This window comes from Colletes latitarsis, chromosome 13 (assembly GCF_051014445.1).
Source record: "Colletes latitarsis isolate SP2378_abdomen chromosome 13, iyColLati1, whole genome shotgun sequence".
Lineage (NCBI taxonomy): Eukaryota > Metazoa > Arthropoda > Insecta > Hymenoptera > Colletidae > Colletes > Colletes latitarsis.
Genome location: NC_135146.1, coordinates 4,990,255 through 4,992,525, shown reverse-complemented (window position 1 = coordinate 4,992,525; position 2,271 = coordinate 4,990,255). Strand labels below are relative to the sequence as shown.

Sequence of the window (2,271 nt, the reverse complement as noted above, 5' to 3'; positions counted from 1 at the left end):
TCCAACCTCCCAGCAGCTCCTCGATTACGCATCGAGTTCGTCTGCGTTTCTTCCAACCTCCTAGCAGCTCCCCGATTTCGCATTGGGTTCGTCTGCGTCGTTATCAACAATCCTAGTGACTCCCCGATTTCGCATCGGGTTCGTTCACGACGTTTCACCCTCCTACGGCTCCCTGGTTTCGCACCAGGTTCGTCCGTACGTGACTCCATCCCAGAGGCTCCCTGATTTCGCATCAGGTTCGTCCTCGTTATCAACTATCCTAGCGGCTCCCCAATTTCGCATTGGGTTCGTCCGTGCACCTAACTAACAAATTGATACCATATTCCATACTCTCTCTCGCACTCGCAGGCCACGCGCGCTGCACGGCCCTGGCTCGTAACATGGCTGTGGAAAAGATCATTGACAAATATAATAATCACGGATTATTAAGTAATATTGATCATAAATGGCGACCGAAAAAACTCAATGAGAGTGATGTGAGGCAAATTTGCAAAGAAGTAAAAGAAAATCCTTTTCCCAGTTCTGTAAACATAGCATAAGAACTGAGTAATCTAAAGAAAGAAACGGTTAGTGCAAGAACAATCCGTGGAACACTGAATAGAGCAGGGTTATTAGGAAGAGTTCCGAGGAAGAAACGGTTACAATATGCTAAAGACCACCTCAAATATAATGCAACTTTCTGGAATGATGTTCTCTTCACTGATGAGAGTACATTCGTAATTGATCAAGACAGAAAACCGCCGAAAGTATGGAGAAGTAAAAATAGTGCTTTGAAGGAACAGAACTTAGTCCATACAGTCAAACATGGAGGGGGATCTGTGATGGTCTGGGGGTGTGTGGCTGCTTCCGTGGTTGGAAATTTTGTGTTCATTGAAGATACAACGAAAAAGGAGAATTACGTTGAAATATTGCAGAGAAACTTAGAGCCTTCCGTTGCGAAATTGAATTTATCAAGAACAGAGACATTTTAAAGTGACAACGATCCGAAGCATACATCACGCATAGCAAAGGAATGGCTTTTTTACAGGACACTAAAACAATTAAAACATTCTCCGCAATCTCCAGATCTTAATAGCATAGATTTTCTATGGGATTATCTGCATTGAAAAATACGAAAAAAAGAGATGACGTTGAAAGAAACTCTCAGCAATATCATTTTAGAAGAATAGAATCAAATTTTAGCAAATTATACATCTCCATTGGTCAAATCTGTGAGAAACAGATTGACCGAATATGTAGAAAACAGCGGACGTTCAACAAAATAATAATTTCACAAGAAAAAGGAAAAATTGTTATTAATAACTATAGATGTTAATTTTATATCGACTCAAGGAAAAGGGAAATTTTTTGTTCTTTGCATTATATGTTTGCTTATTGTTAAATTATTACTAAAAAAAATGTATGTTTTTTATAAAAGATAAACTGAGCTTTCAATATCATATACCTTTTTCTATTATCTTTCATACCTTTTAAATGATTTCAAACAGAAGTTGAAAACTTCAAGTGTTAACTTTATATGTATTGACGCAAACTATAGCTTTATAACACGTCGTTTACTAATGGGGCACAAGCGAATATTATTAATTTCTAGCGATGGTCCTCTCAATTAAGGGTTCGACTGGTCATTACGAAAGCAAGAAATAACTAAGCCCTCAATAACAAAAATTCACGCCTGTGCAAGAAACCTTGGTTCTGTAAGCCATTGGCCGACCAGCCGCCAAACATACATTGTAGTATTTTAAAGACGACAGTGAGATCGCTTCTCGGCCTGATGGCTAAGATCAAAGTGTAGTCTGTTCTTATCAGCTTAGTATCTGATACACTCCCCATCGGGGAGTCCAGAATATTAATCTGATTTTTGGAATTTGACGGAGCTGTTGGGGCTTGCTCCACCTCTGTCGCGAGTCAGCCTGGCATTGCAGTGCCGCCAGGATTGGCTCAACAACTACACCAAAATCAGATTTAAGTATTCCTTTTTGTTTAAATATCGCGTTAATTGACGGATTTGAGAACCGTTTAGAGAAATATTCAAGTTAACGTGAATTATAACTGAGAACCATAAATTCCTCGTACGGTATTGTTTTTCGTGTACGCGACATTCCAGAGACTCTCTGATGCGTAGTTCGGTACACGGAACGATACAGGTTAGAAAAACCATACGCGAGTGTTGGTTGCTCTCAGTCACGTGATCGACCCAATATATTTACTTGGGATCGATCGTCGAAGATACATAAACAGAGAGGGTAGAGGAATATTGAAATTAAGAAGAGA

At 39.6% G+C, this 2,271-nt stretch overlaps 1 non-coding gene across 1 annotated transcript; it reads left to right on the top strand.

The window, feature by feature from the left end:
* Positions 1-1,755: 1,755 nt before the first annotated feature.
* On the top strand, positions 1,756-1,947 carry LOC143349633 (U2 spliceosomal RNA). Its single transcript, XR_013080958.1, has one exon. It is a non-coding gene; the product is annotated as a U2 spliceosomal RNA (small nuclear RNA).
* Positions 1,948-2,271: the final 324 nt, after the last annotated feature.